The sequence below is a fragment of the Hylobates moloch genome, unplaced genomic scaffold, assembly GCF_009828535.3.
Source record: "Hylobates moloch isolate HMO894 unplaced genomic scaffold, HMol_V3 SCAFFOLD_20, whole genome shotgun sequence".
Taxonomy (NCBI): Eukaryota; Metazoa; Chordata; class Mammalia; order Primates; family Hylobatidae; genus Hylobates; species Hylobates moloch.
Genome location: NW_026652295.1, coordinates 24322811 through 24348904, shown reverse-complemented (window position 1 = coordinate 24348904; position 26094 = coordinate 24322811). Strand labels below are relative to the sequence as shown.

The 26094-nt window shown below is 41.5% G+C and overlaps 1 protein-coding gene and 1 pseudogene across 3 annotated transcripts in view; both read left to right on the top strand.

Annotated features, from left to right (window-relative positions):
- RIPOR2 (RHO family interacting cell polarization regulator 2) overlaps window positions 1–26094 on the top strand; it is a 231511-nt gene that overhangs the window by 13113 nt on the left and 192304 nt on the right. The window lies entirely within an intron of this gene.
- On the top strand, window positions 4522–5999 carry LOC116460391 (argininosuccinate synthase-like; annotated as a pseudogene).

Below are 26094 nucleotides of genomic sequence, written 5' to 3'. Positions count from 1 at the left end.
GGTCTCGATCTCTTGATTTCATGATCCGCCCGCCTCGGCCTCCCAAACTGCTAGGATTACAGGCGTGAGCCACCGTACCCGGCCCTCGTTATTTATTTGAGGGCACCCTCTCCCAGCACTCTGCTGCCTCCATTTGTACTGATCTATGGTGTCCTCTCTCAGTCCTAGACAGAGCTCCATTCTCAGGGCCTTTCCTTACCTCATCCCACATCAAATCAGATCCACTCTTCCCCATACTTTCCCACCCTACTGTGGACCAGATGAAGGGCCCTAATGTGTCAACCTGATAAAATTGATTAAAACTTCACATTCTTAGGGGTGGAAGTGATTTCACATGCATTATCTCATTGGAAACTCACAACTACCCTGTGGAGCTAGAAGGATCTGTACTATCCCTGCCCCCCACTTTTTTTCTTGTGTGGAAACTGAAGCTCAGAGAGCAAGGAGTAAGACAGTACATCTGTCATTTATTGGGGGCAGTATTAGTATCAGGCATTGTGCCAGCTCCCCTATTGGGCATTATTTCACTTAATCCTCAGTCCAACCCTATGAGGTTGGTAATTGTATCCATTTTTCAAGTGAGGAGACTGAGGCTCAGAGAAGCTAAAGGACTTATTAAAAATCACAGGCCACAGTGTGGCAGAACAGAGCCAACGTTCAGACATGTGTACAAGTCCAGAGCGGGTTTTCACTGCTGGAACTAGGACTCAAGCTCAAATGAATCAACTCCTAATTTTATGGTTCTTCCAGTGGCCACGCTCTCTATTCAGAAAATGCACCCCACCACCTCTCCCCACATCTCAAAACATGGGCCCGGTTGAAATGCACACAGCTCTGGGAGTCTCCTAGAGGCAGAACAAGGGCTGGCGATGTCTGAGGGCAGCTAAGGAGATACTTGGAAATCTACCGGAAACTGCATCTTCCTGCGCTGTGCTGAAAATGTCCAGGTATCTGAGAATACAGTGAAGGAAAATTAACCGAATGTTCAAAGCTCTACAGAATGCCTACCTTGAGTCCCTGAATTCTTTTTTATGCAGGATGAGGGTGGTAGGGGCCACTCAGAAAGAAATGTGAACATGCAGAACCCTCAGGCTTAGAGCTGGTGGGGGTCGTAGGCAGCCAGCTCACTTCCAGCGGACAGTGCCCACTCCCCTTTCTTAGAGCCCAGCCAAGAAGGATGGCCCGACTGGAGCACCTCTGCCCTCCTCGGCTCCTGGGCGTGTCTCCAGGGATTCCTGTTCGGTGATGCCCTGACCCACGGAACTTGCCTTTTCCCTCTTGTTCAGTCGGTTTCCCAACCTGGGGGCGTCTGCGGATCACGGTGTTTGAGAGGCTGGGCTGAGGTGGAGAAGAGGGTGGGGCAGGAGCACCTAAGTCGCTCAGGGATTTGGTGACTCACACCCGGGGAGGGGGGCCTTCTTTCTCCCCAGCACTGGGGGCGCCCAAGGCTGTTCCCACGCTTAGCAAAAGATGCCCCTGTCATCCCCCAAGGGGCCTGCTCGGAGTGTGCCACCTGCAGCATGGCCACCACGAGGCCGGTTATGTATTTATTTCCTGGCAGAGCTGAACCCCAAACGCTTTTCCTTCTGCGCTGTGTGTGAAAGAAACAGAAACCGCTGCACAGCATGTCTATATTTAGACCCTGGGCCCTGACCCTCCCCCAGAGTTCAGCTCGTAGACTTTTCTTTCGGAGCCTGGGGATGGGTTTGTACTTCACCCTCGAGCGCCTCCCCCTGGGAACCCACAGAGGGCTGCGTGGCTCTGCAGTCCTGTGTGCTAAGTGCTTTTCTTCGCTTCTTGGTGCTTCGGCGTCTTCTAAGCAAAACTAGGTGAATCGAATCCACCCGTACGCGATTGTCGTTTGCATTAAGTAAGATAATGCACGTGGAAATATTTTGTGAGCTATGCAGTATCACCCAAATTATTTTTTTATTATTATTTTAAAAATAGAATGCATCAGCAAGTTCTTAATGAGCTTACTTTTTTGTTTTAATATTTGGAAATTGGAACAGCTACTTATAGGAGACTTGCAGATCCCAGGATGTGCCGTTTGCCTGAGTGGTTTCTTTTGGCCTTGCTGTGTCAGGACTTGTGAGGCTTGTGAGGTGGTGTCAGCAAATCAGCAAACAGACTCACACCTGAGCAGCCCGGGAGTGGTCTGGGGCCTGTGGAGCATGACAGAGTGGCCTCTTCTCAGCCTCCTCTCCACTGGAGAGCACTTGAGTTATTATTTATTTCCTCCAGGCCCTCAGCCTCTTATCTCCTGCCAACTTCCTTTCAGAGGCATTCCTGCTGTATGCCCCAAGATTTTCCTCTGTTTACCTTCTTTGAGGTTGTCATGGTCTTGAATTTTAGACCACCGTAATCTCCATTTGACAATGAATGGTCATAAATTCAAAGAAATTGCAGGATTCATATTCTGAAATTTATATAAATGATTTCTTTATAAGTACACATAAAACTCTTTTCTCTTAAAATATACAGAAAAAGAAAGATGTACAGCTGCTCAGGGTAACAAAGTATTGCCTTCTAGAAATTCTCAGGCTTCTTGTCTTTAAGGATAAACAGGAAGCATTTCTAATTAGCGTCTCAGTTGTTTGCATATTGAGCTTCCAAAATGCTTTAGAAGGTTCGTCTTTTCAATCCGCCCTTCACAGTCCTTTATTTTTCATTTGCTAAGCAGAGGTAAACTTGAAACCATCTCTATGTGACTTATCATAAATCCCAATTAGTGAGACCTCAAATAATGAACTTGGCTCTCATTTATACACGTGACAAAATGTATACCTATATAAATATCTAATAAAAGTTCCCTAACAGCTAAATACAACGAAGAGAAGCAATTTTCCTCTATTTTTCACACAATGGCTCTAATTAATCATACAGTACAGAAAAATAAGAAACCTTTTATGTAGCTTTTAGTGGTTTTGTTCATTCTATAGTTTCCACCTGTGAGTAGCATTCATTTATAAACCTGTCTTGCTGAGCACCATGCTTTCAAAAATGACTTGCTTGTGACTCAAAAACAAAAAAAAACAACAATTTTGTAACTTTTAATCTCATGCAATTTCTTCAGTTTCTTTTGTTGGTGAATACATGTACAATTTGGTTTTGAAATACCATGTATCAAAGCACAAACATATCATCCCTTGGAGTCGTGAAGAAGCTCATCAATGTATCACAGTCTTCCGGTCAAGCCCATAATTCAGTCTCCTACAGCGCTGATTCTTGAACTCTAAGGAAACCCACCCTCTTACTCTTCCTGAACAATTGCTCACTAGAGCACTAAGTGAAGGCAAAGATTGCTCCTTAAAGTGAAAAAACAATGTTTTCCAAAGCCGTGCTGAATATGCATATTCATCATATCACAGGAAGTTTTTCTTTTAAACCTCATGTGCATTTTCTTTAATTTGTATGGTTTTCTCAAGTTCAACATTCAGTTTTCGTTTTAATCAGTTATATTCAAAAAACAATTAAATTTTGTTCTCCTTAGAAATTCACTTTAAATTAAAAAGAACTTTTGTTTTTTCTCCTCTTTTAAGGCACAAAGAGTGCTGGGAGGGGGTGAGGGTAAACTTCTTTATCTGTCCCTGTCATTTTTTTAAAGGTCCTATTGCTTTTACACTTCTAACCCTAAAAAAGCCTCATCACGCACCCAGCATTCCCCTAGCTCTGGGCTTCCAGAGCACTGTTATTCAACAGAGAGTTTCTATAGAAATGCAAAGTATTATCTCCAAATAGCAGAAACCTTAACACCACAGGCACTTACTGGAATTTGTCTGGAGGAATCCTAAAGCTAAATAAATAGAAGCCTCTAAATTACCTTTTCCCCCCTTGACTATATCTTAAATCAAATTCTTAGAACTCCCACCACCCACATGTACACCAGGACCTGTGGGTGGGAGCAGGCGTGAGGCAGAGAGGGCTTCCTGTTACCATTAAATGAATAAAGAGACCGCTACATATCAACTCTGTCCTCTTTTTCTTGACTTTTCTTCCCTCCATTTAGTGTGAATATTTGAAGGTTAAACTGGGCATGGCCCCACATGTCTGATTACTCACCCATCGACGTCCAGCCTGAAGTCACAAATTTGGCTTCAGAGAATGTTGTGGAGCTGAAAGGATGGCAACTTCAATTTTCAATAAATAACTAGAAACAGAGACAATAGCTTTCCAAGTCATCAAAGAAAACCCATGGTGAGAAGGATATTAAAGGATTAAAACAGGCATAAAGAGGAAACTGAAGGCAAAGCATTGACAAAATCTATAAACGATTATCAGCTTCAGCTAAGTCCAATACTCACCAGCTCCGTGGCCAGAGTAGGGAAGCATCAGTTACAAGTTAACGAGAAACAGCACTGCAGTATTGTCGGGGAGCAAGGTGAGGGCCTTCCTTCCTCTTTGAGGGTCAGTTGTCAGTCTGGGGCCACACTGCTTCCAGAAGGGCACAGAACTGGAAACCTTTAACGATGGTTAAAAATTCTGACTGCTCCTGCTCTGTTGCCTGCCGCTGCTGCCTAAGCCCGAGTGGTTCACTGCAACCTGAAGACAAATTCCAGATGCTGGAAACTCGTGCCTCCAATCCCAGATGCTAGGTCCAGCAAAGACTCCATGGTTCTGGCCTATGGTGGTGGCCTGGACACCTCCTGCATCCTCGTGTGGGTGAAGGAACAAGGCTATGATGTCATTGCCTACCTGGCCAACACTGGCCAGAAGGAAGACTTCGAGGAAGCCAGGAAGAAGGCACTGAAACTTGGGGCCAAAAAGGTGTTCATTGAGGATGTCATCAGGGAGTTTGTGGAGGAGTTCACCTGGCCGGCCATCCAGTCCAGCACACTGTATGAGGACCGCTACCTCCTGGGCACCTCTCTCGCCAGGCCCTGCATTGCCAGCAAACGAGTGGAAATCGCCCAGCAGGAGGGGGTGTCCCGCGGCGCCACGGGTAAGGGGAACGATGAGGTCCTGTTTGAGCTCACCTGGTACTCGCTGGTCCCCCAGATAAAGTCATTGCTCCCTGGAGGATGCCCGAGTTCTACAACCGGTTCAAGGGCCGTAATGACCTGATGGAATATGCAAAGCAACACGGGATTCCTATTCCGGTCACTCCCAAGAACCCGTGGAGCATGGACGAGAACCTCATACACATCAGCTACGAGGCTGGAATCTTGGAGAACCCCAAGAACCAAGTGCCTCCAGGTCTCTACACGAAGACCTAGGAACCGGCCAAAGCCCCCAACACCCGTGATGTCCTCGAGATCGAGTTAAAAAAGGGGTCCCCATGAAAGTGACCAACGTCAAGGATGGCTCCACCCATCAGACCTCCTTGGAGTTCTTCATGTACCTGAACGAAGTCGCGGACAAACACGGTGTGGGCTGTACCGACACCGTGGAGAACTGCTTCACTGGAATGAAGTCCCGAGGAATCTATGAGACCCTAGCAGGCACCATCCTTTACCACGCTCATTTAGACATCGAGGCCTTCACCATGGACTGGGAGGTGTGCAAAATCAAACAAGGTCTGGGCTTGAAATTTGCTGAGCTGGTGTACACCGGTTTCTGGCAGAGCCCTGAGTATGAATTTGTCCGCCACTGCATCGCCAAGTCCTAGGAGCAAGTGGAAGGGAAAGCGCACGTGTCCGTCCTCAAGGGCCAGGTGTACATCCTTGACTGGGAGTCCTCACTGTCTCCCTACAACGAGGAGCCGGTGAGCATGAACGTGCAGGGTGATTATGAGCCAATTGATGCCACCGGGTTCATCAACATCAATTCCCTCAGGCTGAAGGAATAGGAATATCATTGTCTCCAGAGCAAGGTCACTGTCAAATAGACCCCTGTACAACAAGGAGCTGGGGCCTCCTCAATTTGCAGATCCCCCAAGTACAGGCGCTAATTGTTGTGATCATTTGTAATTGTGACTTGTTCTTCCCGGCTGGCAGCGTAGTGGGGCTACCAGGCCCCAGCTTTGTTCCCTGGTTCCCGGAAGCTTGCAAACGTCATCATTGAAGGGAAGGGTGGGAGGCAGCTGTGGTGGGTAGCTATAAAATGACAATTAAAAGATACATTAGTAAAAAAAAACAAATTGCTCTGAAAACGAGTCTACTGGGCAGTAACATTCACATTTCTGAAATTAATGCATACTCTATTTGCATTTTCTCTTTTTCCTGTCTCCACCTGTCTTTGACAATTAGTAAATAAATCCCTAAACCTTATAAATATTATTTTGGGCTAGCCATGGTTGCACCATCATGCCTGTAATCCCAAAACTTTGGGAGATAGTGGGGAGAGGACTGCTTGAGCCCATGAGTTCAAGATCAGCCTGGACAACATAGTGGGACTCTATCTCTACAAAATATCAAAAAATTAGCTGGGTGTGGTGGCACACACCTATAGTCTAGCTATTCAGGAAGCTGAGGTGGGAGGATGGTTTGAGCCCAGGCGTTTGAGGCTGCAGTAAGCTGTGAACACACCCCACTCCAGCCTGGGTGACAGAACAAGACCCTGTCTAAAAAAAAAAAAAAAAAAAAAGGAAGGTACCACATTAGTTATATGTGTTATGTTAAAAAGAAATATTTGTCCTTTACTTATGAATTAATGATTAAGCAAACTGTAGGTATATCCATACAATGAGATATGACTCCGCAATAAAAACGAATGAACTGATGCATTCAACCACATGGATTATTCTCAAATGCATTATCCTAAGTGAAAGAAGCCAGACTCAAAAGCCTACACACTGTATGATACCACTCATAAGACAGTCTGGAAAAGACAAAACTATTAGGACAGAAAGTGAATCATTGGTTGCCAAGGGCTGGTTAGAGAGGTTGACTACAGAGGCATGAGGAAGCTTTTTTCGTATGGATGTAACTCTTCTGTATCTTGATTGTGGTGGTGGTTACACTACTGTATACATTTGGTAAAACTGGTAGAATGCACCAAAAAGGGCGAATTTTACTCCATGTAAATTATACCTAAAAACAAATGTATCTAATCCCATCAAATTGATGGGTTCATTTCTACATAGTTACAGACCATTTTTTAAGTTTAATGTTTATCTTTCCCCTGGCACCAACATTCTCTTATAAACTAATTACTTGATCCGAAGCATTAAGGAATTTAGGATTGTTTCATGTAATAGGGTGGATTTCAATCTCGTCTCTCACTGACTCAGACTATAGACAAACTCCTCAGCTAAATGTTGGGACCCTCCACAGTCTTGTCACATTTGCCACAACTTTAATTTCCTTTTTTAAAAATCTTTAAAAAAATTTTTTTAATTCTATAGGTTTTTTGGGAACAGGTGGGATTTGGTTACATAAGTAAGTTCTTTAGTGGTGATTTGTGAGATTTTGACCCATCAGTCGAGCAGTATACACTGAACCCAATTTGTAGTCTTTTATCCCTCACCCCCTTCCCACCCTTTCCCTCTGAATCCCCAAAGTTCTTTGTGTCTTTCTTATGCCTTTGCATCCTCATAGCTTAGCTCCTACTTATGAGCGAGAACATACAATGTTTGGTTTTCCATTCTTGAGTTACTTCACTTAGAATAATAGTCTCCAATCTCACCCAGGTCACTGTGAATGCCATTAAGTCATTCCTTTTTACAGCTGAGTAGTATTCCATCGTGTATGTATACCACAATTTCTTTATCCACTCATTTATCGATGGGCATTTGGGTGCCACAACCTTAATTTCTATAATCCCCTTGCATCATCCTTCTTCTTAGACAGAGCTGGTCTCCTCACTGCCTCTAGCACTCAAAGCTCATACTTTTTTCATATAGTCACCCTGTCCAGAAATGCATTCCTTCTCCCTTTCTTCTTCCTCCTCCTCATCTCACTTCTATCATCAATAAATACTCACGAAATGAGCACTGTCCTATATGCAAAGGAAACAAAGATTAAACTAGCTGGATACAGTGGCTCACGCCTGTAATCCCAGCACTTTGGGAAGCTGAGGTGGGTGGATCACCTGAGGTCAGGAGTTCGAGACCAGCCTGGCCAACATGGTGAAACCCCCATCTCTACTAAAAATACAAAAAAAATTAGCCAGGCATGGTAGTGGGCACCTGTAGTCCCAGCTACTTGGGAGGCTGAGGCAGGAGAATCACTTGAACCCAGAAGGTGGAGGTTGCCGTGAGCCAAGATCACGCCACTGCACTCCAGCCTGCGCAACAGAGAGAGATTCCGTCTAAAAAAAAAAAAAAAAAGAAAAGAAAAGAAAAAAATTAAACTAGACATGAACCTTGTCCCCAAAGAGCTTCCAGGAAATAGGACTTATAACAGCATGTTAAAAGTTGTTTTGATAATATTATTTTGACAATATTATTTGTGAATTTTATTTTCTTTTATCTCATTGCGGCTATCTAATTTTGGACATTGAATACCTGTTTGGTAATAAGAGGTGAAGGCAGAGATTAAGGATTAATAAATGGTTTGGACTAGAGGTTGTCAGACTTTTGGAAGTGACGACTAGACATTAGGATATCAAAAATCAGAAATTGCCAGTATCAGAAAGGAACTGGTGGGTGGAGATACCTTGTGGAATCTCATTACAAATGGCAGATACATCCATCTTAATCTATGTTGATGCTCTCATTCACAGTAAGAATCAGGATGAATATCACATTGACTTATTGGATAGCACAGGGAAATTTTACTCTTGGAGAAGCCTAATTAATTGCAATGAGCAGATTCTGGAAGGAAAAATATAACCTATCTCAGGAAGGCTCCTGTGTGTTTTATTTCAAATCCTGCTTAGTTCTGTTTTCATTCTCTGACTAAGCCAGAAGGATCTTTTGGCTAAGGGAAAAGTGTTCTTTTTTTTTCTTGCACAATTTTCACTAACACATAAGGAGACATTCTACTTGTTTATTACAAACGACTTACTTGGTTTATTATTCCAACAATAGCAAATTAACATTGTCCAGAAAAACCTTTAATACTAGCTGATTTTTAATAAGACACATTGTGATACATAATACTGGAAATAATTTTTAAAGTAAAGAACAATACAAATGAGACATAAAAATATCCTGTAATCCCACTATCCAGATATAACTATTAATATTTTGAAGTATGACTTCCTAGTCTTTTGTTTATCTACATATTATATATAATAGCTGGGATCATACCATATATTCAGTTTTGGTAGTCTTCTTTCAATTAATGTAATATAAAAATATCCCCATGATAACAAGAATTCTTCAAAAAACTGGATTTTTAATATGGTAGCTGTAGTATATCATCATACTTATTGACATCTTTTTCTTTTTTCTTTTTCTTTCTTTCTTTCTCTTTTAGTTTATTTTTTTCTTTTTGAGACAGAGTCTTGCTCTGTTGCCCAGGCTGGAATGCAGTGGCGCGATCTTGGCTCACTACAACCTCCACCTCCCGGGTCCAAGTGATTCTCCTGCCTCAGCCTCCCAAGTAGCCGGGACTACAGGCACGTGCCACCACGCCCGGCTAATTTTTTGTATTTTTAGTAGAGAGGGGGTTTTTTACCGTGTTAGCCAGGATGGTCTCGATCTCCTGACCTCATGATCCACCCGCCTTAGCCTCCCAGAGTGCTGGGATTACAGGCGTGAGCCACCGCGCCCGGCCAACATCTCTAACTTTTCACTAGAATTAATATCTTTATACAATTATTAGCTATGTTCCTGATTATTTTCGTAGAAAAGACTGCTTTATGTTTGATCCTAGAGTATAAATCAAAGGGCATACATTTTTTAAGGCTCCTAATACATATTGCTAAATCGCCTTCCTTGAGAGTGGTAATAATTTCTCCTGAGAACATTATAGTATGCCTGCTTTCTTAACAACTATGCCACATATTAGAGTATTTATGTTAAAAACATATGCATTTGTCAAATGTGGGACCATCTGGGCATCAACAAGAATAATGCTTGCAATGGATTAAAATACATCAAATATAAAAATCTATGAATTCCTAATGAAACACAAAACATCACTGCTCACCTTTGAAGGTTGCCAGGACACTAATTTGTTATTCTAAATATATATTTTAAAGAGATTGATCACGTATTTGTTCTTTCTTTCCTGTTTGAACTGTATTTCAAGCTAACTAAATAGATGATGAGAAAATCCCAGCTAATAGGTATATGAGTAACAATAAAACTTATACCACCACTATTTTGCAGTCCTCATGAAACAATGGATGGAGACAATGATCATCAATAGATGTCCAAACTCTCAATGAAAGGTTGTTGGGGAACTTTATAATAGAGGATTCCAACTGACATTACCTGTACCCACAAATCAATCTTAATATCATGATAAGTAGGACAGCTAGGCATGTGCTTCAGGATTCGATTAATATAGCATCATAGAGTATCACTTATTATATTGCCAAAAATAGAACTGGGATTTAATCAAATCAAATCTAATCTAGATCTTAGTACTAGTTTATAGGAAATGCAAGGAATAGCAACAAGTTAGACAGTACTGGAGGAAGCAATTAGCGCAAACCAAAATGGAAAATTCTACAGGCCAAGTGATAATTTTTTTAAATAAATAAATACATTGTGTTTGTTGGAAGGGGTGAGGTGTATAATCAAACAATTGGTTAAGGAGAGTTCTATATAGAAAAAACATCTGCTTTTAAAAAATGGAGAAAGAAAAACTGGATAATAAAATCTTATTTATTACCTATTTGAAATCTAATAGTATTCAACGAATATCATATACAAACTCTTTTTTGGTGGTAGATTATTCTGTATATGAGCGGGTTTGCTTCTGTCAAAATTTAAAACATTTTCTTTATGTTTCTGATTTTCCAAGAGGAACATATTTCAGTTTGCTCTTTTCATGTAAAGCATTAGGAAGAAGTCTTCTGAGCTAGCCAAGATACTACGTTTGAAATTGCAAGGTCAATTCAGGCACTCTGGGTAGTAACCGTCAGGTGGCGCTGCTTTACAGCTTTTCTAAACCCAACATGCAACATTTCAGACTTTGAAATAAGCAAGGAGGTAAGAGCAGCCACAGGAAACTGATACAGTCACCAAATACTTAAGCTCAATGCTATGGCTTTCCTAGGTGATATTACGAAATTACTTGTATTTCTATGTTCATGCTACCTGTTGTCATCCCTCAGTACTTAGAGATTTTAAGCAGAAACGTGTTTTAACTATTCTACTAAGAACCAAAATATCAATTTTGAACTTTCAAGAGAACATTTCTGTCATAGGGGTCCTAAAGACTTCACAGAACTTTCCGTTTTCCTTTTGAAACCAATGCAAGCCCACTGGGCTGTGCCAGGGTCCACACTCCCTCACTTTGCTGATTCCTGCATTCCCATCTGTCGAAAAACCGTTGTGAGCTAACCTGAGCTCCCACACCTCAGCTACCACTCTCCTGGGTTAAAACACAAGAACAGTGAATCACAAACTGGCCCAAAACACAAGAACAGTGAATCACAACCTGGCCTCTGGGCGTTTACCACTTGGTTACTCCTGAACAAATTAGAGAACGAATAAGAACTAAAACTGAAGGGCACTGAATAGGGGTGATAGGCGTGGCCAGGTGAGACCAGAGGGCCGGAAGGACTTTGTGGAAGAGAGGACACCTGAATTAAGTCTTAAAGAAATGGGTTGATTTGAATACATACCAAAAGTAAGAAAATCTGGGGAGCATCAGCAAATGTGTGCATAAACTGCGAACTCAAAGCCTGTAAGCAGACAACAGAAAAAAGCAGGCAATCTAGATGTAAGACAGTAAAGAATGGGGAGGACTGTGGCAAACAACTGAGCTTTTGCTTGGCCTTAACGGCATTTATGCCATTTTTCTTTTGAGACAGAGTCTGTCACCCAGGCTGGAGTGCAGTGGCGCAATCTCAGTTCAGTGCAACCTCCGCCTCCTGGGTTCAAGTGATTTTTGTGCCTCATCCTCCCAAGTAACAGGGATTACCTGGCTAATTTTTGTATTTTTAGTAGAGATAGGGTTTCACCATGTTGGCCAGGCTGGTCTTGAACTCCTGACCTCAGGTGATCCACCCGTCTCAGCCTCCCAAAGTGTTGGGATTACAGGCGTGAGCCACCGCGCCAGTGCCATTTCTTTTAACACTGTTCCAGTCCCTACCTCCCCACAAAGTGCCTGCCAGCTGGCTGCATGCTGGTTTGCAATCTCTGGAAGAGGCTGGCTACTTTCTTTAGATTTTTTGTTTCCCTATGTTATCAATTTACCATGTCTAAGTGAAGCACCCAGAACGTGAATCCCCAAGAAGATATATACAATGAGAGGATCTTTCTCCCTAGGTTTTATTCCCGGAATTTTTTAGAAACCCAGAACTAAAATTGGAATTAATAAATTTTTCTAATTATGAGATAGAAAAGCAGAAGTAACAAGAGTTTGAAATTTTAATGTCAGAGCTTTTTTGATGAATGTTCATAATTATAGCAAGGGAAAAAGTGATGAGTCAGTTGAGGGAACTTTATTATCATCAGACACAAAGCTTTTATCGTGTGTTGCTTGTGACGCTAACTCCATCTCTAGTTACTTAATGTTCCCAGATTCGTGACTATTTAGTCATTCAAAGATCAAACACTTCATTTTCCTTCCTTCTCTTTCCTCTTAGGTGTTTCAGCAGCAATTAAGTCATGCTGTGGAATGCTTAAGTGCAGTAACACATGTCATGAAAACTGAACATACAGCTAATTTTACTTCTCATGAATAGAGTTCCTGTGGTTTCACTTCAAGACTAATGGAGGGGATGCATTCCATCCTTATTCTCTACTTTAAATCGCTGAGATTAGCTTCAGGGATCCAGCTTCCATTCAGCCTAAATTTTTCAACATTGTGGGCTTATTCCGTATAGTTCTGATCTATTGTTGATGCCCTAGGCCTCAGGAACTACTGGAATGAATTGTTATTTTTTATTCATTTTTAGAATTGCATTTTTAGGTCTGGGAGCAGTGGCTTACGCCTTAATCCCAGCACTTTGGGAGCCCGAGGCGGGTGGATCACCTAAGGTCAGGAGTTTGAGACCAGCCTGGCCAACATAGTAAAACCCCTGTGTCGAATAAAAATACAAAAAAATTAGTTAGGCATGATGGCGCATGCCTGTAGTCCCAGCTACTTGGGAAGCTGAGGCAGGAGAATGGCTTGGACCTGGGAGGTGGAGGTTGCAGTGAGCCGAGATCACACCATTGCACTCCAGCCTGGGTGACAGAGCGAGACTCTGTCAAAAAACAAACAAACAAACAAACACCCTGCATTTTTAAGGGAAGGCTTTCCAACCATGATTAACTTCATTTTCTGTAGGTCCATGAAAGACCTCCTCCTCCTTCTCTACCTCCCTCTACAATATATGAGTATCCTCTCCACTTCCCTCTACAATATGTGAGTATCCTACAAAACCTCCATGAAAAGCTAAAGAAATATACTTTGGGAGGAATAAGCAGGAGAGGGACTTCCTTTATTTCCCAATTACTATAATACTATTTGGCATCAGTTAGTAAACAGGGTTTGAAAAGGAAATGAGGACTTGGTAAAAGTGACTGAATTGTCCCACAGTTTATACAGAATCAGGAGGATCCTATGAATTTCCCACTGGGTTAAAAATATGACACAATCCAAGGAGACAGCATACCCAGGAGAGCCGTGTAGACGGTCATAAACACCGTTTCACCAGGCTGCACAGATGATGCCGCTCTTCCCTTCACTTCCCATCCTGTCGAAAAGGTTTTGTTATTTTGTGCTCATTTCAGAAGCTGATGTGTAAATGGTGTGTACGTCTGTTGCCATGACAACCCAGCAGCAATTGGCCTGGGCTTCTTACCAGAGTACAAATGTGCTCTTGATACGATGCTTTGATACTTTGCCAGACAATTTTCCCTCCTGGATTCACACAAAAGGTTTCGAAGACTCCTAACTGCATTTAGAGGAGAGACAGGCTGAAATTTCGCACTTGGCTCACATGAATGATGAAGCTCTAAAGCTCTGATCCCCTGCTGAAGTCATCGTGTTCTAGTCTATCATTTCAGTACACTGGGGGCAACTCTGTATAATTAAAGAGGACCAAGTATAAACGCAGCAAAAAAATCTTGCTGGTTAACGGAACTGGGCTTTTGTTGATGTTTCATGTGACACATAACTATCTCTGCATTTAATAAAACGTCACTGTGACTGCTTGTGTTCTTATTCCTATTTTGGCTTGTCAAATTTGTGTGTAGGTGCCGTACCAAGAGAAAAACAAAACCCAACAATGCGAACAAACTGGATGATCCCTCGGGCCCTTCTCACACACTCGTGGGCTCTATTTTGTCCTTGTCCCTAGATGACCAAAAAATTTCAACTCATAATAATTTGTGACATGTTACACACAACTTTCGATCATTTAGGGATGGACTGTCTCAATTTTGGAGCTCTTTGGTGCCTTCACTTCTCCTCCTTGTCCTTCTCACTACTGCTGTATCTGCCATTTTGCCAGCATCTCTTTCAGAGGGCAAATAGAGGAAGTGAAACACACATTGGTTAATTTGACACTTATTAGCACCCCTCCAAAGGCTTTTATTAGGACAATGGGAACTAGTGAAATGACTTGTGGGGATTATGTGTGGTTCATGCCAACCCTGTTTCCAGAATCATGTGCAATCTGTAGTTGGCTCTATTTCGAAATAACTTCTATTAGCTATCTCATTATTCCAATAAGGTAGCTCATGAAGTCAAATAAATACCAGCTGCTTCTTTAAAAAGAAATCTTTGTGTCTCTCAAAAAGTGAGAGCTATTGAGATGTGAGGTAGAAAAGGCTACAGGATATTTCAAGGTGATTGTAGTTTTGTTTGGATCCTACTTACCAGTTGCAAGTTGACCCGTTGAAAGGAAAATTAACTACATTAGGATTCAGCCACAAATGTCAGCTGTGTCTTCAAGCAAGCGGTTTAAAGCTCACGGATTTCAGTTCCCTCATGTGTAAAATAAGAAAATTGGACAACATTAATTCTAAGGTCTGCTATAGGCCTAAAATTCTGTTTCCTTCCGGGAATTCTGGAAAACCTAAGCCCCAACCTTGCTGATGCATTTTGATAAATTAGGGTTAAAAAATATTAGGGGTAGCCATAAGAGAGGATCATCCAAAAACCCAAAATCAACAGTGAAGCCCCTTCCAGTCCTAAATTTTTGGCCTGCTTCCCAAAACTTCCCTCTGCCTCCATCTGTTTACCTAACTCCTCACTCCATATTCTTTTAAAATAAAAAGGCAACGAAGAAACTGCAAGTGTCTGGCTTGAATTACTAGCTGCCTTAAATTCAGCGTGTCTATTGTAGAAAGGACTTTAACATGGAGTGGGAGACTGAACTACAGGAACTCCAAGCACCACTTCAACCCTCACTTTCTGATTTGAAAATTTAATATTAATTATACAAAAGAGCCAGTGCAGAGAACCCCTATAGGCCCAGGTCACAAACTTGTAGTATATCAGCCCACAGATGTTTTGTTTGGCCCACACAAATGATTTACATTTCCTTTAAGTTTGGTTGTCAGCATTTAAAACATAAAGATTTTGCATAAAAAAAAAATTCAGGTGTTCAGTGTCTATTTGTAAAACTGGCAGAGCTAGTGAAGGTGGGCTTACCTCCCTACGGTGCCCTGATGCTCAAGGGGCTGCCCCTTCAGGAAAAGCAGGTGCTCCCCCTTCAGGCAGAGTAGGTGCTGCCCTCCCAGTATACCACAGTCCACACCCCACTATAGCCTCATTTATTCCCCCTGCCCTACACTGTGCACAGGGGAGTTGCAGATGCTTGACTTACTGGCTACTCAAGGAACACCCACGGTCTTCAGACCACCACTGAAGAATCACTGTTCTGGGAAAAAAAAAAAAAAAAATCACTGACCTTTCAGAAAATACATCCTGAGAATTATCCAATCAAAAGTTAGAGCTTCTTTGGGGAGATCCATGCTTGTTTAATGATGTTTTAAAAACAAAGAAAAGAAAAAAGCAAAACAGCAATCTGAACATCAATGTCAGCTGTTCGGTAGGTGGGATGCTATTTTTGCTTATTCTAATGAACACTCTGTGCCAGACAGAATTCTGCAGATGCTCACCTCTCTGGAAGAAAAAGGAAAAAAGACCCCAGAGATGGAGTGCTATTTAATCAGACCACTCTCTGATAAGAGAATAACTAGTGATCCTGGCCCCCCATCCCCTCCGTATGGATGCAGGGATTGTGCAATCTGTTTTTTTTTTTAAACAACTTTGTGGAGATGTGATTCATATACCATAAAATTTGACCTTTCAAAACACACAGTGGTTTTTAGCATATTTGCCAAGTTGAGCAGCCATCATCACTATCTAATTGCAAAATGTTTTCACCACTGCAAAAGGAAACCCTGTCCCCATTAGCAGGCACTCCTCATTCCAATCTCCCCTTCCCCCAGCCATAGGCGAGCACTAATCTACTCTCTATCTCTATGGATTTGTATATTTTGGGTATTTTATATAAATGGGATCATCTGATCATAAGTAGCATTTTGTGTCTGATTTGTTTCAATTAGCATAATGTTTTTAAAGTTAATTTATTTTGTAGCATGCATCAGTACTTTCATCCTTTTTATAGACAAATTATATTCCATTGTATGGATAAACCACATCATGTTTATCCACTTTATTGATGGACATTTAGGTTGTTTCTTTTTGGCTATTATGAAAAATGGCACTGTGAACATTTGTGGACAGGTCATTATGTGTATATATGTTTTCATTTTTCTTGGGTTTATACCTAGAACTGAAATTGCTGGATCATATGGTAATTCCATATTTAACTTCTGGAAGAACTGCCAAATTATTTTCCTCAGTCGCTGAATCTTTATATTCTCGTCAGCAGTATATGAGAGCTTCAATTTCTCCACTTTCTCAAGAACATATGTTATTATATTATCTTTTTTAGTTTAACCATCTTACCAGGATCTCATTATGGTTTTAATTTCTATTTCCTTGCTGACATATGACTCTGAGTATCTTTTCATGTGATTATTAGCCATTTGCATATCTCCTTTGGAGATATGTCTATTCAAACTGTTTGCCCATTAAAAAAATTTGGTTATTTGTCTTTTTATTGTTAGTTTTAAGAGTTCTGTATATATTCTGGACACAAGCCCCTTATCGGATACATGATTTGCAGATATTTTCTTCCATTCTGTGGATTTTCTCCTCATTTTCTTAATAGTGTCTTTTGAAATACAAAAGTTTTTATTTTGATGATGTCCAATATTATCTGTTTTGTATTTTGTCACTTATGCTTTTACTGTCATGTCTAAGAAATCATTACATAACGCCAGGTCACAAAGAATTAATCCTGCAGATTCCTCTAAGAGTTTTATAGTTTTAGCTTTGACATTTGGGTCTACAGTCCATGTTTAGCTAGTATTTATCTACGGTGTGAGACAGGGCCATGCAGTCCATTTTTAGTAGTTAAGAACTTGCTTCCTTTCACTTATGCTCCAGCCTGTGCTTTATTAAAGAACATAAAAATATAAGAATGTAATCCCAAGAAACAATAAGCTTTGCTTGGATTCCCGATGTAATACCATCCAATTCCCCTCACACATTACAGTGTAACACAGGCCAACTAGATAAAGTTTTCCTTTGTGGAAGAGCAGACTAAACTGTGGTTTGATGACTATGTGACATATTCTAGAGTTCAGATATAAGATCCAAAGTAATGTGGCAGTGATACCTGGAGCCCTGGCAATCCCCGTGTCATCCCCAGTGTCTCACCAGAAGACTGGATCCTGGGAAACTGCTCCTCCCGGAGGCTTCCTTTTGATTACAATGCACACACATATACACATTATAGACATGCACACACATATATACCTACATGTACATATACATATATAAACCCAATTCCTAATTTATAAAATTTATAAAATGTTAAAACATGTAATCACCATTTCTGTTGGCATTCCTAGCCTCCCTCCACTGCCTCATTGCCAAATTCTTCTTTTCCAATGAGTCATTGTAAAAAAAATTTTTTTTCATAGATTCTGTAGATGAAAAAGTGAAGAACAGGATGAAGTAACATGGGAAGATATCTGAAGGCAGAAGATAGAAGGGACAGACTCAAGCAGGGTCCCAACTAGAGAGAAAAACCTTTCCCAACCGCCCAGGCAGAGAAGGCATTCTTTATCTGTGTCCCTATGCTACTGGCACACACTTCTACTGTAGCATGCACGGGGATCGTTTGTTGGCAGTGGTGTCTTCCCCTATAACCTATATGCTCCTCAAAGGCAAGAAGCCTATCTTATTTATTTTTGTATCTCATCCTGTATAGGGTCCCTTATAGCACCAGAGACCTAGCAAGCACTAAAAAAAAATGCTAGCTTAATAAACGTTTACGGAGTGGAAGTGGAAGAAAATCTTCTTTTCTTTCCTACTTGCCCGAATAATATAGGATCTATAGCACAGACTCCTACTTACAAAGCCCATATAAATCCTGGTGCTCCCATAGCCCAATCCTAGTATAGAGTTCTAGTCAAAAAATGCCATCTAGCAAGAAAAAGTAATTTTAAAATAATTCTAATTTCCACTTGAATCTCTTGAAGGATACTGTCCTAGTTCATTTTGTTTTGCTCTAAAGGAAAAACTGTGTAATCTGTCAAGTAAAGAGGCTTATTTGGCTCGTGGTTCTGCAGGCTGTACACGAAGCCTCGCACCAGCATCTGCATCTGAAGGCGTCAGACTGCTTCCACTCAAGGTGGGAGGTGAAGGGGAGCCAGCTCTGTAGAGCTCACAGGGTGAGAGAGGAGGAAAGGGGGAGGAAGGAGGGCCAGGCTCTTTCTAACAACCAGCCCTGGTGGGAAGAGGCGACTAATAGAGTGATGATTCAATCATCCCCAGGGAGGACACGAGACTGTTCATGAGGGATCTGTCCCTGTGGCCAAACACCCCCATTAGGTCCCACCTCCAACACTGGGATTAAATTTTAACCTGAGGTTAATGGGGGACAAACATTCAAACTATAGCAAACATTAAAAAGAATTAAACTCATAACCCTCTATAACATCTGTAAACATTTTCCATTTGCTTCCTCTCCAGTTTTCTCTTATCTTGAAGCTCTTCTTGATCCTCTCTCTCTCTCTCTGAACTACTTCCTCCTAACTCTCTCCTGGAAGTTCTTCTGGGCACTCCGTTCTCCCATGCTCTCCTGCCTCATGCCTCACCACAGGGCCTTTCCTGCTGGCCACAAAACCCGCTTGGCCCAGGGCAGTAGAAGCCTGTGTGGCCTCTTTGCTTGGAGACAGTTGAGTCCTCACCTCCACCCACAGGAAGCATATTTCTTTCCTTATCCTGCTTTTCTCCCAAAAAATAATCATAAAGAATTTCTGGAATTCTATTATCTGTTAATATTACTTGTTATCTCATGAGTTAGATAGACTTTATGGGAGAGCTTGAAACTTGACCACCATTTAAATCACGGTTTCTCTGGGAAAGGCCACCATACATACTGAACTACTGATTTACAAGCCAACGTTTGGAATACAACTTATTCATAAGCTGGGAGCCATCTGGGTGGTAACAAGTTTTGTGGTTTCTTCTTTTGGTTTCATGGTTTTGAATGAAGTTTGATCAAAGTTAAAATGGAGGAAACATTTCCTACTAATTCATTGGTATTTATCTGGCAGAAGTAAATATTTCTGGAGGAATATGGACTTCAGAATCGTAAGATGATTTCTAAGGGATTTCTCTTGTTTAATCGACCAAATTAACAACTCAGGCTGCAGTATTTAGGACTGAGTTACCAGAAAGAGGAAAGTGAATTCAGAGAAACTGCTAATCAAGATAAAGGTTGAAAGGCAGAGAAGCAAGGGATAAAGAACACTGTATTCTGTCTGACCTGCTTACAGAAGCAGGTCTTTTCTTGTTTTTGACACTGGTCTTAGTAAGGTCCTCTTCCCTTTGTGCTCCCTACTGTGAGGGGCTTGCCTTTCCCCATGAGACCAACATCATTCGCCCACGCTTTTGAAGCCAAGAGCAGCGGGATGCCACCAGCAAGACCCCGCATCAATTAGAGCTCTAGTCTCTGCTATTGTTCCCTTCTCTGAGGTGAAGCAGCAGTCAGCATGGACCAGAGCCATCCTGCATCAGTGTCCTGGCTCCATCCCTAACAAGCTGCATGAGCTCAAGCAGCTATTGACCTCTCCCTGCTTAGTTTCCCGATATACCAAGTGGAAAGTAGCACCTGCTGAACTGCCAAGAACAGTGCTTCTCAACCCTGGCACTTCCCTAGAGGGAACGGAAGGAGACCCACAAATGCCAACGGCTCCTCCAGAGCCATCATCTTGCCTACCTCCTCATCAAATTTCCTTGGCACCCTGACCAATTTCTACCACTTTTATTCTTGGAGCAGATGTCAGAGAGGCCACTTTATTTGGAAATTGTCTCCTGCTCCTTTTCATATCTGAAATCTCTTATTGTATTGGTGTCCTATTGCTACTGTAACAAATTACCCAAAATATAGTGGCTTAAAACAGTGTAATTTTATTATGTTTTATAGGCCAGAAGTCCAAGTCTTAGAGGTCAGAAGTCCAAAATGGATCTTACAAGGCTTAACTCAAAGGCTGCATTCCCCTGAAGGCTTAGAGCCTCTTTCCTTGCCTTTTCCAGCTTCTAGAGCCACCTTCACTTGTGGCCACAGCATTTCAGCCTTTGCCACTGTCCTCACATCTCTTTCTCTGACTGACCCCTCTTATGGGGACCCTTTTGAGTACATCAAGCCCTCCTGCATGATCCAGGGCCATCTCCCTATCTCAAGACACTTAACTTGGCTGGGCACGGTGGCTCACGCCTGTAATCCTAGCACTTTGGGAGGCCAAGGTGGGCGTTTCATGAGGTCAGGAGTTCGAGACCAGCCTGACCAACATGGTTGAAAAAAAAAAACCCTTAATTACATCTGGAAAGTCCCTTCTACCATGCAGTTCTAGAGACTAGCATGTGGATGTGTCTGGGGAACCATCATTCAGCTACCATGCTTGTCTTGGCATCACAGTAAAAAATGAGGCAGATTCTTACTACTGAGTTTAACAAAAATAATTTAAAAATATTTTTTAAAAATAAAAATAAGGCAGGAACAGTTCCATTTGACATTTTCCCTGGAGGTATTTCCAGTGTTTCCAGCATTGGTTGTCTGGGATGATGCCACTAAACATGATAGGAAATAGAGGTCGAGGGCAAACTAGGGGTGGGGGCAGGTGGGGCTACAGCATGCTTATTTGTTGGTATGTTGTATTTGAGGTCCCTCCAGTAGATCAATGTGGAAATGTCTACAGCAGTTGGAAGAATAGGTCTGGGGCCGGGGAGAAAAGCCTGGGCATGGATGTAAATGTGGAGTCATTGACAGAGATGGTACAGTTGAAGCCGTGGGGGTGCCTAAGATCACCAAGAAGGAAGATGGGGAGGGCAGGGAGGAAGGGCCAGGAGTGCAAGGTGTCTGGGAAAGAAGAATAAGGTCAGAGAGCATAGGACTTTTAGAGAGGCCAAAGGAAAATGAAGTAACAATTACAAAAATAATAATTGCCTGCATATTGGTTAAGTGAAACTTCATTTGATCATACCTTGCTTATTATGTACATAGGGGAAACCCACTCATTTTATTTATAGTAACATTTTTCAGTATGTCACATTCACAAAATTGACCAAGTAAGGATTTGTCATAGTATTGAGCGCCCGTGGTGGAGCAGGCAGTGTCAGTGATGAGAATGTGAAAATGGATCAGCAGCTCCTTTGTACTCACTTCTTCAACCCGCAGGATAAGACCAACAGTATCAGAGAAGTTACCTCCTCTGAGAAGCAGACCACTACTCAGGTGGACTAGAAGATCCAGCTTACTGTGTAGACACAGAATATCCTCTGTTCATGGTATTTTGCCTTTAATAGGCTTTTCTTTATCTACTGAAGATATTAAGATACTGGCCATTCTCTCCAGCAGTATTAAGAAGACTAATAATAATAATAATAAAAGTCCATGTCACCATAGCCAAAACAGAAGACAGAGCAGAAACTTGGTGAAGTTTATCAAATAATTGCTGCAGGCCCTTGGTTATGGAGAACTCTCCCTGCTTTTGGTTGAGCAAGAGACCCTCTCAGAGCCTGGCACTGGGATTCACACAGCGTTCCATTCCAGGGCCACAGGGTCCCAGCAGCCACACCACACAGCATTTGAGTTCCAGCTCCTCTAGGCTTCCAGCCACGGCACAGTTTGTTTGTTTTTCCCTAAAGCAAAGTGCTGCCTGGCAGCTGAAAAGAGTGCATGTTTCCTTTTTCTCAACCTGGCTTCTTATATAGCTGTGCTATATTTGGCAGTTCGATCTTACTTCCCATTCCAAATGCTTCCTCTTCCTGTGGGTAGAATTCTCAGAACTCTCGTGGCTCTGGTAGGTGTTATCAAAAACTTGTGCAAGGCCACTTGGTGGTACAGTCCGTGCTCCACTGTGCCACCTCCCAGCTCAGTGATTCACCTGTGCATGGAGGACACAGGGGGTGAAATCTTCAAGAAGGAACAGAGAGTTCCAGAACACCTCTCACTTGAATTGTGATGAAAGTTTAATAATGAACAAAAAGCAGAGGGAGATTGGAATTTGTGGGGGTGAGGTGGCGAGAGAGGTTTGAAAAGGCAGATGAGACTTTAAGGCCCGAAGACAAACACAATTTATTCCTCAAAGAAAAAGTAGTAATTATTTGTTTAAGATCTATCTTCCCCTGTAGATTATAAGAATCATGAGAACCATGAGAGGCCATGCCATTTTTTGTGCATTGTTTTAACTCTAGTAAAGTGCTGGCTGGTATTATAGTAGGTGCTCAATTAATGTTTATTGAACAAATGAATAAATGAATGAATGAAGGCAGAAAGAGGCATGAGCATTGAAAAGTAATCCTTTAAAAACATATGTTGGTATATGGAAAGAGAAAGAAACACTGTATACATGTTAACAGTATTTGTTTCTGAGTGGAGGGATTAGAGAGTATTCTAATTGTTTTCCTTTTATGATTTTCTGTTATAGTCCCATTTTCCTATGATGACTTCTCTTGCTTGTTTAATAGAAATATTTTAAAGTAAGGATTCAAAATTTAAAAAGCCTGGAAGGAAATATATAAACCTTAGAGAAGCTTTTGTGCCGGGCATAGAATTGTAGAGTTTTATTTTATTTTCTGAATGTTCTATTACTTTCATCATCTGAGAACACTTTTGAAATGAACAAGTTAGTGAGTCACCATGGCAGGAGAGCACTATTGTAGGAGGGCTGGGATCTCAGAGCTCAGTGATCATGAAGAAAGTGTCAAGTTAAAGAGGAGAAGAAGGTGATGTATATAACAGCATATCTTTTGATTGGTAAATATATATGTATCTCCATAGGGATTTTATTTTTGAAATGCCCCTTGGAAATATCTGTCACATTCACCAGAAGCTAAATAGGTCCTGCATAATTTCTTCATTCCCACTTGTGAGAGGCTATGTCTCTGACTTTGTTCACAGTTAAGGATAATTTTTTTTCATTGACTAAGATGAGACATAGATTTCTCATGCTTCTTTCAAATGAAAACTTATAAATACCGGCTATTTAGGGATATTTTACAATTGCACAGGTAGAAAATCAGAACACAAAATGTCATTGTTGTATAGATGTTCTGCAGACCTGTGCAGGTGGCTCTATGACACTTATGGATTAATGGGGAGTTTTGTCTAGTAAATTGATTTGTAATCTGATGGAGAAACATTTTGAGCTGTATTTGGTTTGATTAAGGTGGAACCTAGTCTAAATCTACGGACAACCCAGTCAGAATCAGCCTTGTAGATGAAAACCCCAGGGTCTCCTTAAACCTCTGGTGACCAGAACAGTGTGAAGTGTTACTGCAGGAGTAGCCGCTCCAATCCTATTAGCTCTACCAAATAGGGAAATAGGCAGAGAAATTCTCCTGGTGCAAAGCTATCAGCTGTCGCTTAAGGATGGAAGAATTCACTAATTAATACCGTGATGTTGGGGGTAATAGAATGGATGACACAGCAGAGTGTGTGTGTGTGTGTGTGTGTGTGTGTGTGTCTGTGTGTAGGCTATTTGAATACATGTGGGGTACTAGCTTTTGAGTCGGATCATAACATATTTGGATGGTTGGAATTAAACACTGGGGAATTAAAATGTGAGAATACTATATTACCTTAAGGAAGGAACTGGAAAAATGTTTGTCTCCCTTCAAAGACAGCAGATTTACATGCACACACGTGCGCATGCACACACACACAAACACACACACACAAACACACACACACAAACTAGGTGCAACTAGGTGCCAGTAAAAAACAAAAAAAAAAATGACATGGCTTCTCTCCAAAAACAACCCATACAAACTCTAAAAGGGCATCCTTCAGTTTTCTGCCTCCGTTCCAGGACAAATAGTCCCTCAGCAGCCCCTTGCATAATGGGATCTCTATGATTGGCCTGCTGAGCAGGGATACCTGGCTTCTTGAGTCCTGATGCTGGCTACTGTCAAATCAGTGCCGTTTGCAGGCACTCATCTTCCTTCTTGGCCGGAGAAAACCTGGAGAGGAGGCGACAAGGTGGAGAAAAATCCAGTACAGGGGGTGAATGGTGAAGATAAAGGAGAAGCTGTTACCCTCTCCAGGCCTAGGAGAACTGCTGTGGAAATGCTACACTGTGACCAAGCAGCAGGGATTATGAGGTATACAGAGACTTTTTTTAACTTGCATCTGGTTGTGTGATATTTAGTTACATGACTTTGGTGGTCTAAAGCCTGTCTGTGCTTTGTTCTTTTTTTCCGTATCCATCATTCAACAACCAGATCCTATGAGTTATTCCATTTTAATTTCCATCTTTCACTGAGTTTCAGTATCATTGTCGTTTTTAGGTATTTTAGCCAGATTTAGTGCCTTTTTGAGGTATTCAGAAACTGTCTATAAGTCTCAGGAAGTTGAGACAATGAACACATCACAACCATAATATCCCTTGGTTTGTTTCTACTCAGTTACTCCTTTTCACTGTGTGCTGCTCAAATCCCCTCCAGATTCACTATTGTGTGTTTAGGACGTGTAAAATACCATTAGAGCTGCTTCCATTTGTACTTTATTCACACAGTGACATGACAAATGAAAGAAGAGTGGTAAATGGTCATAACTGAACTGGGGTCAGATTTATTAGACCATTTTTAACATATGAATTCAAAAATACTATTTGAACAAGTAAGTATCTAAAGTTTGCACTTACCTGTTGGAAAAGCTAAGACTGGAACACATTGTACTGAAAATATAAAAAAGTTAGGCTTGGAATAAGAGGTAATGCTACCTTTAAAGGAGATTATAGGCCAGGCATGGTGGCTCATGCCTGTAATGCCAGCACTTTGGGAGGCCGAGGTAGGCAGATCGCTTGAGCCCAGAAGGTGGAGACCAGCCTGGGCAACATAGTAAGACCCCGTCTCCACCAAAAAATAGAAAAATTAGCTGGGTGTGGTGGTGCACACATGTAGTCCCAGCTACTCGGGAGGCTGAGGTGCAAGGATCACTCGAGCCCAGGAAGGTTGAGGCTACACTGAGCCATGACTGTGCCACTGCACCCCAGTCTGGGCAACAGAATGAGATCCTGTCTCAAAAAGAAGAAAAAGGAGATGATAATAATTATAATAATAATGTGTTAATTCTGAAAAACTGATAATTTATGCAGACCTCTTTCAAAGAGGAAAGAGTTAAATAAAAATAAATCTTGAGATACCTCTTACCCAATGATACTCTCAAAGGCTGAAGTCAAAATACGTTTTCTGCATTTTCTTCCATGATTGCTGAATGGTTTTGTGTTTTAGAAATGCATTGTTCTGAGAAAGATTATTTAGAAAGTTTTAAAGATTCAACCCTATGTGAATGGTCAAGAAGTGACTCACCAATCTTTTCTCTCTACAATCTAATCCGCTTGGTAAAAATAAAAGTAAATCGTAAACATGTTTTATAAAACCTGTTCCATGTTTTAACCGTAAAATGTTCCATGGAATATAAAACATAAAAATGTTCCATGTTTTAACGGTAGAAAAATTCACAGGAGCTGCAACCCTTATGAACTTGTCTTAAATCACTTCTGTA